The 14038-nt window shown below is 37.7% G+C and overlaps 1 pseudogene; it reads left to right on the top strand.

Moving 5' to 3' along the window:
* The first annotated feature begins 764 nt into the window (after positions 1-764).
* Positions 765-1761, top strand: LOC119536779 (annotated as a pseudogene).
* The last annotated feature ends 12277 nt before the right edge of the window (positions 1762-14038 follow it).

Here is a 14038-nt window from a genome sequence, read left to right as displayed (position 1 = left end):
GCCACAACTTCTCTAATAATAAAAGAGATTAAAAGAGAAGTTCAGGAAAGAATGACTAGGGTTTGTATAAACTGTGTTTTCATTCTGGTAGATAAGACACAAAGACTGTCATTCTCAAACAGTCTTCCAAACAGAAATTTATATTTATACAATAGTTTATCTTCAAGGTGCCAGTGAAGTCCTGGAACTGGAATATAAATAAATTTGATGAAAGCTTCTAATACTCTGTTAACACAGTATTATACTCATGATTTTGAATTGTTTGAAAAATAATTGTACAACAAATTCATCTGTTTAAAATAGAATAAGAACACATACCACAAATGAATTATCTGCTGAAATATTGAGGACAAAATGGCTCTTTATCTTTACAGGCCCTGATTTCAAGAGTGGAGTCTGTTTTTCTACCCTGTTATCTAGGATGGCCTTGTGGTTTATATGGACAATACATTATAGCATAGACTATGCTGTGTGATTCTGGCAAGGCTGGGTCTCAAATATTCTTGAAATCTCCTCTTCTCACTTTTGGAAATCCTACCACTACAATAAACCAAACAGAGTAAGCATTTTAGAAATCTGGCCATATTCTCTCCATCATCTGTGTAAATTAAGAAATTCTATAATTCTATATAGTTAAGAATAAAATTCCACATGTCTCTTAGTAATTTTGTACTTAATTGATGCCCTTGTTTGCTTCTGACAGTAGATGAGTCACTATTCATTTTTTTCTCCTTAACTTATTCAGGTTTTTACCTCTGTAGGACATGGAATTGGGAAATCACACTCTATGGACTTAATTCATCTTGGTGGGCTTCACCTCAGATCAGGAAAGCAACATAGGCTATAAGACTACAAAAGTGATATTTCAACTTTCTGCTAAATGTTCTTATCACAGGTGCAGCTGACTCTATTTGGAATATTTCTGATGCTCAACTTGGTAAACTTGTCAGGAAACATGACCCTGGTTGTCTTAATCTCAACTGATTCCCACCCACACCCTTCCATGTACTTTTTAATCAGGAATTTATCTCTCCTGGACTTCTGGTGTGCATCAATGTGTATATCCCCAAATCCTGTCCATTTGTCTCAGAAGATAAACACATATTCTTGGTTGTATGGGGGACCAGTTCTTTTCCTGTGTTGTAGCCTATACTGAGTGTGATCTTCTATGATCCATGACTTGTGAACACCATGTGGCAATTTGTAACCCATTACTTTGTTCAGGTACCAGGTCCAGGTCTCTCTGTAATGGACTCATTGCTGGCACCTACTTAGAGGGTTTCATAAATGCCATGGTGCATACCTGCCAACACCTTCTGCCTGAGTTTCTGTGGTAAAAATTGCATTGACCATTTATCATATGATGCACCACAATTGGTAAAAATGTCCTGCATAGATACCCTGGTTTATGAAAAAGTCCTCCTGGGTGTGGTGGGCTTCACAGTCCTCTCCAGCATACTTGCCATCCTGATTTCCTATTTCAACATCCTCCTGGCTATCCTTAGGATCCATTCTGCTTCTGAAATGCACAAGGCCTTCTTCACTTGTACTTTCCACCTGATCTCAGTCATGCTCTTCTGTGGGTCCTTGCTCTTCATGTCAAGGCTGAGCTCCACGTATTCCCTCAAGAGAGACAAAGTGGCTGCCCTGTTCCACTCCATGGTGAAACTATTACTCAACCCTCTCATCTAGAGCATGAAGAATAAAGATGACAAAGAGGCTTTCAGGAGAGCAACACAGGCTATAAGACTACAAAAGTGATATGTCAACTTTTTGCTAAATGTTCTTATCACATTTTCCTAATTGTTGATTTATAGACATGTTTGTAAGCATTACAATTTTTCAAAAAATTCCCAGAAGTTATACTGTAAATAATGAAATGCATAAACTACATTTTAATTTTTACTATTTCCTTTTGACGTAAACTATTTCAACCTGTTATTTGTGGTTGTTAGTTTTAGCACAGTGGTATCTGGCTTCTTCACTGAAATATGTTTTCTTCAAAAGTTATCCTCTTACTTGATTTTAGAGTTCTTAGAAAAGATAAAATGATATGGATTGTGTGTGTGTGTGTGTGTGTGCGTGTGTAAGTGGTTTGGCTTTGAAACTTGTTAGGCAAATTTTATTGGATGAGGAGAAGATATGAAATAGTTAGACTGTTGGAAATTTGTTTCTAGAGTTTAGAAATATTTATTTCCTGTGGTGTCCAATCTAGTTTATCTGCTGTTGTGATAAGTACCACACAGTGGGCTTGCAAAGTAACAGGATTTATTCATCTCACAGTTTCAGAAGCTGAAACTCTTGCTTCTTCCCAGGTTCTGGTGGCATTCTGGAGGACTGGATACCTTGGGGCAACAAGGCTTTCCTGTCACATGGCCATGTGCTCTCCTTTCTCTTCCAGGTTCCACTGACTTCCATTTCTACTCCTCAAAGTGGCTTTCTCTCTGTAAATCCTCCAGTCAAAATCACAACCATTCGCTTCACACCTTAAACAAAAATAACAAATTGAGTATATAGAAGAACAGGTTTCTAAATCTTTTGCCTTCTTCATTAACATGATTTTAGGTAGTGTTTAAAAGTTGTTAAGGCTATAAAAGTATAATTCTAAAACCACAAAAAGATGTCTCATTTAGGATCTATATCAAGGTAAACAGTGATCACTCCCTCTGATAATAGGTATTCCAAAGTATTCTCACTCCTGGAACACAACCATATATAGCCCATTAGGGGAAAATAAGAACAAGTGCAACAAGAGGAAAAAAAAAAAACTAATAAAAACCCACCATCTTCTAGAACTAATAACTGTTTCTTTCTATCAAAAGGCTTTGTGAAGAAAGCTGCAGCTCAATATCTGGCATATATCTGATATTTAGCAGATATTTAATATTATCAACAATACTGAGTTGAGGAATATTAGTTACAATTTACTAATGAGAAGCTTGACATTCAGTAGTTAGAACTTGGTTATTGAAAGATTAGAGCTATTTCTGAAATAAGCACAATTATAAAATTAATCTAAATTAAAATTACAGAACTAATTGTAACCATTTCACCATATTTATTAGTGCCAAAGTTTCCCATCAAATCTTACACATGTATTATTTTCTAACAACTCTCTGCTGTGTCTTTATTCATCACAAAGTTCCTAGTATTCCTAATTCCTTCATTGCCACAGAAGCTTTGGCAGTACTGACTAGAAAGATTTGGGGTATATTCCCCAAATTTTGACAATCTATTAAAATTTTCTTCACAGTCAACTATTGCCTGTCCCATAGGTGGAAAGCAAGCATCTGTTCAATCTTAAAGGAGGTAGCCAAATGATACTTAATTCTTTTGGATCCCAGACATATTACATAATCTTTAATTTTTTTATCAAAGAAAAATATTGCTTTTTAAAAGTGATAACAATATTCTGAACTATATTCTACAGTACATATTAAATTCTGATAATTAAAATGAAACAAGGAAACTGGTAGAAAAAATCTTTCTAATTGAATTTATTTAATAGAAAATAGTAAAAGAAAGTATCTTAAGTCCCAGTTCCCCAAAACTTCACCAGAGGATTATCTATTATTGCATAGCACTGATTTGAAAAAAAAATTAAATCAATGTAGATTTCAAATTATGTTAACATGACATGTTTATTCAGAGCCTCTTCACATCTTTATTCCTCAAACTGTTAGTCATGGTGTTCAACATGGGGAAGACCAGTTTATAAAATGTAGAATCAAGTTTGCCTCTTGCAAGGAAACAGTTGAAACTTGTGTGAGAATAGGTGTAGAGAACAGAGCCATTGTACCAGGTGACATAAATCAAGTGAGAAGAGCAGGTAGAGAAGGCTCTGAGGTGGTCCTCTGTGTAGCTGATATTCAAGATGGAGGAATTGATGATGAGATAGAAAGCCAGTACAAGCACAGTGAGATTGGTGACACAAGGAAGAATAGCACAGCTGGAACTCTTTCACATCACATGCTAACTTCACGAGGGTTGGACATCACAGAAAAAGTCATTGATGACCTTATCACCAGGAAAATCTTTTTTGAATGTATTGCTAGTTGCTAGTCTGTTATTGAGTTGATGAAGCCTCAGTATAGGAATATATAACTCTACAGATGCACAATTTCCTTGACAGTGTGTGAGCATAAAGCATTGGGTTAGAAATGGCAAGATAAAAGTCATAAGCTATGGCAGCCAAGAAGAAACACTCAGTAGAGGCCAGCCTAGCAGAGAATAAGATGTAAGTTATGCAAACAGTAAAGAAGATGCTCTTGTCTTCAGAGTTGAATGTCACTTTGACCTTTGGGTTGTAGGCAGAGGAATGCCAATACCAGAAATCCATGAAAAAAAGATCCCTGGTGGAAAAATACATAGGCATGTGAATTCTGGAGTCAAATACAGATTCACACTATGACAGAGGCATGTCCCATAAATCCCCAGGAACATACCAAGGAACACAACAAATTAGATCAACTGCAAGAAAGGATCTATGGTAAAGTCCTCCAGAATATAGTTATTCCCATGGTGACTGTTTTACTTTCCATGGAAGAATCCTCACTATAAATGGAGTTGAGAAATGTTTAATTCCTCCACTAATTTTCATTGGTGGCTGGTCCAGGGCCATGTGATATGGCCAAGACTATAGGTATTAAAAGGAGAGAAATCTGAGCAGGCATATTTCGGAGGTGAAAGGAGTTCTCTGAACCTCAATATATTCTTTTTGTGAAGATATTTTTAATGCCAGGAATGTCATAATGTTGTTGAGTGTCAATTCATTATTATAGAAAATTTTTCTTGAAAATTTTTCTCTAATAGGTCCTGGGATACAGCAGTGAATATCAACATGATTGACTCTTAATCTCAAGAACTTTTAGTGTAAAAGGGTGAGAAACATAAGCAAATAGACAAAAAAAAAATACAAAAACATTTCCAGATAATATTCAATATTATGAAAAAATCAAAAGTGGATTTTGGAAGAAATATGAACTGGTACAAACTTCTATGTAAAATTATGTGTCCTGATAATTGTAGATCCCCACAGTTTGTTAGGGTTTCATAGCTTGCAAAATGACTAGCAAGGCAATTAAAAATATTGTGCATTGAAAAATTGAGTATTATTTAATCAGAGGAAAGGAAGTTCTTCTGGGTCTTTGTTTCCCTGGGAAAACTGTTTTCAGTCATTATATTCACTCATATTCCATTTGGTACTGTGTAGAAGTTAACCTAAAGATGTTTGTAAACTAAACATATAATATATATACTATATATGTACCTCAGATTATTAAATTATATATGCATATATTTTCTGAAATATTTTTCTTCCATTTGCCTCTCCAAATCCATTCTCCACCCTTTTCTATCTTTCTCTTTGCTCTAGAAGATTAGGCTGTTCTTTTGCTTTAATGGGTTTATTTGCTCAACATCTTCTTATTGAGTTTAGTCAATATTTGTACTGCCAGTGTGAAAGGTAGATCAGAGGTCTTTTTCCTGGTACTTCCTTTCAGGGTTGGCAAAATCTGACAACATCCTTGTATATATCATAGCTTCTGCCAGGCAAACTTGTATCAAAACTCTTTCTCCATGCTTTAAGCCACTTGTTCTTGTTTCTTCAGTGCTCGGTATGGTAGCAAAGTCATAAGAAGTGACTGGACCAAGGATTATTAGATTATTCCATGGGATTCCCCCACTGCATGCACATTACTTGGTAATAGTTGCAAGGACATGTAATTGATTCACTGCAACATTCTTTTTTTTTTTTTTTTATGTGACCAAATCATTTTTTTATATAACTCTTGAGGTTTAATTTATGTATAAAATTCACTCGTTATAAGTGTACAATCAATGATTTTTAGAAAATTTGCTGAGTTGTACAAGTATCACCACAATCCAGTTTTACAACAGGCCATTGCTGCCAAAAGACCCCTGCTGCCCATTTACTGTTAATCTCCATTGCATCCCTTGTGCCCCAGGACACCATGAAGTTACTTTTTGTCCATAGATTTGCCTTTTCTGGAAGTTTCATGTGGAGGGGGCTTTCACTTAGCCTCATGTTGTCAGAGTTCATCCGTGTGGTAGCATGTGCCAGTACTTCCTTCCTTTTGTGGCTGAACAGTATTCCATTGTATTCACTGCAACATTCTTAACTCACTGACCTCTTGGACCCTTCCCTTTACAATAAGTGGGGATGATCTTGCATGTCTACCATGCTGTTTATAAGTCTCTGTTGATGTTACTTCATGGTACATCATCTTTCATCAATATTCTTCAAATCTATTCCCAGGCATGCTACCATATCCTGCTCATGATAATTAGCAGTATCCCATGTCTCCTCAGTTGTACCTGCCAAATCCTTCCAGAGCAGTGCTTCTAATCCCCATCAGGGTCATATTTGGATACAACTCTCCTTTGGGCCTAGAAGCAAAGAAGTTTTTTGAAGGTTAGGATTGAGAAGACACTGGCATCCCTTGCAAGTCAACTGCCCTAATAGCATGGAATTGTGGAAGGTTTTATTCATTTTTTTTCCTGGGTAAGCTATTTCACTGAGTTGGGGGTAGGGGAGGGACCACATTCTAAGTCACAGATATTTCAGGATTTTTTTAGTTGTTCAAAATTCTTGTCACTAACTTCTATTCATTTTACTTCTCATATATCTCTCACATCCATCTCTCACCAAAGTTCCTTTCTGTCCACTTTCTCCAACTGCCATCAGTTCTCATTTGTATTTCAGTAAGTCATTTGACCTGACTCTCTCTGCCTTCATACTTCTATTTTTCACATTTGTATTAGGATTCTCTAGGGAAACAAAATCAACAAGAGATATCTATAAATATAGAATTTTATAAAGTGTCTCACATAACAATGGGTATGCATGAGTCCAAATTCCATAGGGCAGGCAGCAAACTGGCAACTCCAATGAAGATGTTTGATGAACTCCTCAGGCAGTGAACAGGCAACTTTGATGAGTGTGTTCAATGAACTCCTCAGGAAATGATTCACTGGTTAGTCAAAGAAGTGAAGGTTCTCTATTTGTCTCACTTAAAAGTCAACTGATTGGATTAAATCCAGCTGATTACATTCTCTCATTTTGGAGGACAACACCTTTCATTGATGTAATCAGTCACAGCTGTAGCCAATTGATGATTTAATAAACCAGCCTTCTGGTTTATTAACCAGCCACAAATGTCCTTGCAGTAATGGTCAGGCCAACGCTTGCTTAACCAGACACCTCAGTACCAACACCTGGCCAAGTTGACGCATGAACCAACCATCACAGTCCACTCCTGTCAACTTGGCAGTTATACACATCACCTTAAACCATAATTTATCTCTAAGTAGAGAACAATAACAGACATATATTTTGCCTAACAATACTCCACTGTCCTGTGTACAACCAGAAACACACTAAATCTCACCAGAATAGGGTGCAAGTCCTTGGGTGATATTTACTCTTAAAATTGATTTTCCTTAACTTAAATACTGCAAAATGAATACAGCTTATGTCACACAATAAGGAGATAAGATAGAGAAGAAAGCAAAGATATTTGCTTTACAGACAAATACAAACATGCTCATAACTGCACAAGGAGGATATATTCATGCCATCATAGTCCTTGTTTCTGTAAATGATCACATGGTCATAGTTCATATTTATCACTACCTGCCTCCAGTACCCATTCCGTGTTCCCTTTACCCTCAGCAAGCATTTTAGCTGGCCATGGTTCTTTGCAGGGTGGGGTGACCCAAACCTTCATTCCTGAAGTTTCTTGGCCATTGGTAGTCCTGCCTGGATTGGGTTGTTGCAGTTTTCCATTGACTTTAATCACAGGTCATGGTAGTACTAAAAGATGCCCTAGGGGATCTCCTGTATGCCAGGAAATCTCTTCTTAACCTCATTGTGTAGTTGTGGTACTATTTCCCTTTGATAGTCAGGATCAATCACCCTAGTAAGTATAGTAATCCCCTTCTTTGCCTGTTGATTCAGAGGCATAAGAAGCCCAAAGTGGCCAGGTGACAGTCTAAACTTCCAGTACAGAGGAATTATTGTTGTGTTTCCTGGTGGAAGCACTCCTCCTTTTGGAACTAAGACTTGTAGACCAGCAGAGCTTAAGCTTGCAGAGACAGGAAGCAAAAAATTTCCTAGTGGATCATTAGGAGTGATAATGAGTGGTGCCACTCCTCTTTCCACTCCTTGATTTCTGGACCTGTGAATCCTGGCTATGGGAGAAACAGCACCATAGAGAGGATGCTGATTCAGAGCATACAGAGATTCCTGGAGAACACTACCCCAGCCCTGCAAGGTATTGCCACTTATTTGGTGCTGTAATTGAGTCTTCAGTAGGCCATTCCACCTATCAAGCCAGCTGCTTCTGGATGATGGGGAACATGGTGAGACTGGAGAATTCCATGAGCATGTGTCCATTCCCTGACTTTATTTGCTGTGGAGTTGGTTCCTTGGTCAGAAGCAATGCTATATGTAATACTATGATGGTAGATAAGGCACTCTGTAAGTCCACAGATGGTAGTTTTGGCAGAAGCATGTCATACAGGGAAGGCAAGCCCATATCCAGAGTGTCTATTCCAGTAAGAACAAAATGCTGCCCCTTCTGTGATGGAAGTGATCCAGTGCAGTCAAACTGCCACCTGGTAGCAGGCTGATCACCTTGGGGAATGGTGTCATATTGTGGACTGAGTGCAGGTCTCTGTTGCTGGCAGATTGGGCATCAGCAGTGGCTGTTGTCAGGTCAGCCTTGGTGAGGGGAAGTCCATGTTGCTGAGCCCATCCCTACCATCTATCCCTGCCAACATGACCACTTTGTTCAGGAGCCCATTGGGCAATGACAGGAGTGGCTGGGGAAAGAGGCTGACTGGTATCCACCAATAGGGTCATCTTATACACTTGATTATTAAAATCTTCTGCTGAAGTCACCCTCTGGTAAGCATTCACATGGGACAATAATATCTTCATGCTTTTGCCTACTCAGAAAAGTCTATCCACATACCTCTTCCCCTGACTTCTTTGTCACCAATTTTCCAATCATGTTCCTTCCAAGTCCCTGACCATTCAGTCAAACCATTAGCAACAGCCCATGAATCAGTATGCAAATGCACCTCTGGCCATTTCTCCTTCCAAGCAAAGTGAACAACTAGGTGCACTGCTCAAAGTTCTGCTCACTGGGAGGATTTCCGCTCCCCACTGTCCTTCTGGGACATCTCAGAATGAGGCTGCCGTGCTGCAGCTGTCCACTTTTGGGTGGTGCCTGAGTTTTCTTTTCCTTAGTCAACTGATTGTAAGGAACTCCCCAAGATGTCATAGATGTGGGCCAGGAAAGAGAAGGTAATAGGCAGGAGTGGGGGCTATGGGCATTTGGGCTACTTCCTCATGTAACTTACTTGTGCTTTCAGGAGACACTCAAGCTTTATCTTGTATATACTATTTCTATTTTAAGATGGAGTGGTGCTGTGCATGTCCAACTTTATGGCTTGGCAGGTCAGACAACACCCAGCTCATGAGAGGTAACTCATGTCTCATGGTCACTTGGTGGCCCAAGGTTAAGCATTCTGTCTCCTAAGGCCCAATAGCAGGCCAAAAGTTGTTTCTCAAATGGAGAGTAGTTATCTGCAGAGGATGGTAAGGCTTTACTCCAAAATCCTATGGGCCTGTATTGTTGTTCTCCTATAGGAGACTACCAAAGTCTCCAAACAGCATTTCTATTTGCCACTGGCACTTCCAGCACCATTAGATCAGCTGGATCATATGGTCCAAGTGGCAGAGCATCTTGCACAGCAGCCTGGACCTGTCACAGAGCCTCATCTTGTTCTGGTTCCCATCAAAACTAGAAGCTTTTCTGGTCACTAGGCAAATGAGCCACAGTAGCACTCCCAGATGAGGAATACGGTATCTCCAAAATCCAAAGAGACCAACTAAGTGTTGTGCCTCATTTTTGGTCACAGGTGGGGCCATATGCAACAGTTTATCCTTCACCTTATGAGTTATAACACAGCATGCCCCACACCACTGGACACCTAGAAATTTTACTGAGGTGGAAGGCCCCTGTATTTTTGTTAGATTTATCTCCCATCCTCTGCCATGCAAATACCTTACCAACAAATCTAAAGTAGTTGCTACTTCTTGCTCAGTAGGTCCAATCAACATGATATTATCATTATGATGGACTAGTGTGGTGTCTTGTGGGAGGGAGAAATGATCAAAATACCTGTGGACGTTATGACTTAGGGCTGGAGAGTTGATATACCCCCGAGGTAGCTCAGTGAATGTATATTGCTTGCAGTAACAGTTGGGCCAGTGCTTGCTTGACCAGACATCTGGGTACCATCACCTGGCCAAGTTGATACTTGAAGCCAACCATCACAACATTGAAAGGATAGGTTTCCTTAAATTTTGCTTGACCACACCATGCAGATGATAAAACTCTTCATTGATTCCCTACTGGAGGCATTCTCCAAAATCTTTAATAGGGGCTAGTCAGTCCATATTTTGTCTGACACTGCCCACCCCAACTGCCTAATTTAGTGCTGCTTTATTTATCTCTCTGAGGTCCAGCTTATTTTTTTTAATTATATGGTTGCAGTTGTACAGAACAATCATCCATAAAACACAGGATTCCATGATTCCCATATATCACCCTATGATTAACACCTTGCATTGATGTGGTACATTTGTTACTATTGATGAAAGCATATTTTTATTAATATGCTATTAAGTATATTCCATGATTTAACTTAGGATTCACTGTTTGTTTAGTACAGTTCCATGGATTTAAAAAAAATCACTCTGTTAACATATATGCTTTCTTTGATTCTTCAATGTTTTTTGTCACCTTGGAGCTGGAAATTTGATGTAGCCTCTGCAGGACTGCTCTCTCCATCCTCCCTGCAGCCTGCCATCCCACCCACATCACCCTCTCTGACTAATGAGCTCTAATTTTCACCCTTCAGTTCTCAGGCTAAATATTACTACATGTAAATCTTCCCTAAGATCCTTTACCATATAAGCCCTTCTAATACAACCTCATGGCATCTTATAACTTTATTCACAGCATTTGTCAGAATGTATAATTATAGATTTATATAATGATTTATCACTTGCATTGGGGTGTAACCTTCACATGTATGAACTGTCTCTGTCAATTTTCTTTTTATTATTTTTGTTTTGCTAGCCTTTTTATGTGTTTAGTTGATATTGAAAGCTAGGGCTTTGGTGAGTTTAAATATATTTCTCTTCATCACACAGCTAGTGAATTGTAGACCTGGGATTTATATTTAGATAAACTTTGTTCTAACCCTGCATCTTAACCCTTTACTAAGCTAACCTAAGCCCTTACCTTGTTTCATTCTTTTATCTCCTTCAACTTGTTATCAATGCTGGGTACATAGGATTTGCTCCATAAATACTGCATGTTTTGAATGAATGAATGAACTCATGGTCTGATGTGTAGATAGCTTTTGCAGAAACCATTTGTAAACTAAACCATATGACTTTGCCATAATCAACAAATTCACCCTCTCTTAATTTCATTGTTTGTAAATGAGTACAAGTTTATCAAGTGATAGTCATATGTGTCAGGTCTGAAGTTCTATGGTTTTTTGCTTTTTCTTTATTATTATCATAATCATTATGAACTAGAAATAATTCCTAAGCATCTGCTACATGTGCACTATCCTGTTAGGTTATTAGTTTCTGCCATTTTCTTTTTATATAAATACATAAATGACACAAAAACCAAATAGGTTCTTTTAGGTTAATTTGACCATTTTCCTGATGAATGATCTCTCCCTACTTCATTTCAGAAAGATTACTGAGCATTATAATTGGTTGCTTGGCAGGAGAACAGCACTTGAAGATCCACTTTACATTTAGCAGCATATCCCTGAGGGATGCTCAAGCTTATATATTTGACCAGGATTGTTACCATTGGAAAGAGGATGCTTGGAGTAAGTAGAAGGCATATTGTATGCTAAGGTAAGGTGGGAAATCATGGGTTTCAGCCAAATTCAAATGAAGTGACTATACATATTCAGGACATTAAGCATTGTGTTTAATTATCCAGAGGAAAATATGCAGTAAATTACAATATGAACAAAAGACAAAAAGGATTCTTAATGTAAACAGACCATAATCTGATTCTACTTTCTGAAATAAAATAAGATTTTTTTCTGAAATAATATTTTATGATGAATGTTAAAGAGCACAAATATCCTCTCTTCAGTCCTTGTTTCCTCAGTCAGTGAAACAGTGACTTGACATCCCTGATTGAAGTTTTCATTCTCATAAACCTTCTGAAGCCATTCTCCACTGTCTTCTCTGCTGTTATCTTGAAGGGGCCATCTTAGTCCTTTCAGTAGGTTTATGTGTAGAAAAATTAAATGGGGTCAAACTTTCATGACATTAAAATGTTTCTTTTTCTACATTAGGCAGTGCATAGGACAGATGCTCCATAAAAGAGGGAGTCAAATTATATGTCACTTAGGGTAATACTAAATAGTTATAATTAATGTATAATTCAAAGAGCATCTATTTAAGTACCAAAAGGAATGCCACAGGCAGCAGGTAGTTTAATACTTGAGAGGACAGACAAATCACATTGAGATCAGCTCCTTTCACTGTGACTACTCCTAAAGGTAGCTACTTCTAGGAAGCTGTTTGGAGAATAAAGATGCATTACACATGGGAAGGAGTATTTGTGTGTGTGTGGGGGGGGGAGCTTTCTAAAATCCCTTGAATGCAGCAAGGCATGCAGACAACTTTACATTTAGGAAGTAATGGAAAATAAATGTTGCTCAAAAAACTTTACTTTGTGTCTATGGAGACAAGAATGTATAAGAAAACTATTAATTATGGATTATTTATCACTCTCTGTCATTACAGGGAATCTCTGGAGAAATGATTCTTGAAGTTAATATCAATAAAAGCAATATGTTTCCCAACTTTGTAGCTGATTGTCTTATAGGCACTCCTAATTGCATGTATTTGGCTGTAGGAAGTTTCAAGTCAGTTGGGGACCACCCAGAGCCATGGACTGAATTTCTTAGTGTGTGATGGGTTTGATTTCTGTTTCCACTTTATGTCTTGCTCTTATTATTCCTGTTCTCATATTCTTAATTCATGCTATTTACTTATATTATTTATCTCACTGTAGCCACCCTAATGCCATTTTTATGTGTAAGTCATGATATTCGTATTTATATGTGTCTACATTTGTAAATATTAACCTTATAATTTAATAATTGTAGAAGAAAACAGATGACAGGGAAAAAATATCTCTTGCAATTTTCATTCCCAGTTTGGTCTTTGCAAACAAGCTCAGCAATTGTCCAGCGGCTGAAAAGACAAAAAAAAAGAATGGGCAGTTTCTGCATTAAAAACATGGAAGTCTGGGAGCCATAAAAGGGTATAAGTGGAAATCTTTGGGACTTAATGTTAATATATCTAAGGAAATTTCTCGTATTAAGTAATGGAATTATAGAGAACACAGTATCCAGTTTTAAATTTCTAGTTTTTCAGCATGCTTTCTCACATCTGTGATCTCATTAGAATTCATAAATTCCTACTGAAGTAAGAAAGGACAGTGAGATCATAGAGTTTGGGAGGGGATGATTTCATTTTAACCTGGCAGTGGCCAACTGAGATCAGAACCCAGGTCTCCTGACTCTGGGCCTTCAGCTGTTTGCAGGAATGCACATTGATAGAAATGAACTTAGCATTCAATAGCCATAAAATATGAAGGGAACTGAAGTTCTACTTATTCCAATCTTCTTTCAGATATTAGGAAGAACTTTCATTTTAACATAACTATAACTTTTTGTAAAAATAAAAAAATATATAGATTCTTACCATTCCAGTGGAAAGAAATTGACACATCAAATTGAATCGTAACCAAGAGAGCATTCTTTATTTTTTCTAATACAATTTTAGCTTCATTGCCTGGCATGTGGCCAAAATAAGATTTTTTTTCCTAGTTTAAGAGATGTTGAAGCCAAGAACCTATAGTATAAATTTTAGGCACTCTACCATTGGAAAACT

Source organism: Choloepus didactylus, chromosome 6 (genome assembly GCF_015220235.1).
Source record: "Choloepus didactylus isolate mChoDid1 chromosome 6, mChoDid1.pri, whole genome shotgun sequence".
Classification (NCBI taxonomy): domain Eukaryota; kingdom Metazoa; phylum Chordata; class Mammalia; order Pilosa; family Megalonychidae; genus Choloepus; species Choloepus didactylus.
Note: the sequence above shows the minus strand (reverse complement) of the source record. Positions and strands in the feature narration are given on the sequence as shown.